This window comes from Octopus bimaculoides, chromosome 25, assembly GCF_001194135.2.
Source record: "Octopus bimaculoides isolate UCB-OBI-ISO-001 chromosome 25, ASM119413v2, whole genome shotgun sequence".
Taxonomy (NCBI): Eukaryota; Metazoa; Mollusca; class Cephalopoda; order Octopoda; family Octopodidae; genus Octopus; species Octopus bimaculoides.
Genome location: NC_069005.1, coordinates 5,525,058 through 5,525,377, shown reverse-complemented (window position 1 = coordinate 5,525,377; position 320 = coordinate 5,525,058). Strand labels below are relative to the sequence as shown.

Here is a 320-nt window from a genome sequence, read left to right as displayed (position 1 = left end):
ATATATATATATATATATATATATATATTTACACACACACACACACATATGTATATGTATGATCATCATTTGATATCCATCCATGTTCCATGTTGGCATGGGTTGGATGGTTTGGCAGGATCTGAGGTGTTGAAGGACTGCATTGATCTCCTATGTCTACCTTGGCATGGTTTCTATGGCTGGATGTCTTTCCAAGTGCCATCCACTTTACAACATGGACTGGGTGCTGTTATCATGCTACCTACACTATTGAGGTCCCCATATGCACACACACACATCTATCTATCTATCTATATACGTATATATATATATATATATAT

At 36.2% G+C, this 320-nt stretch overlaps 1 protein-coding gene across 1 annotated transcript in view; it reads left to right on the top strand.

The window, feature by feature from the left end:
- The window catches only part of LOC106880031 (protein lin-9 homolog), a 20,396-nt gene that overhangs the window by 9,430 nt on the left and 10,646 nt on the right, over nt 1-320 (top strand). The window lies entirely within an intron of this gene.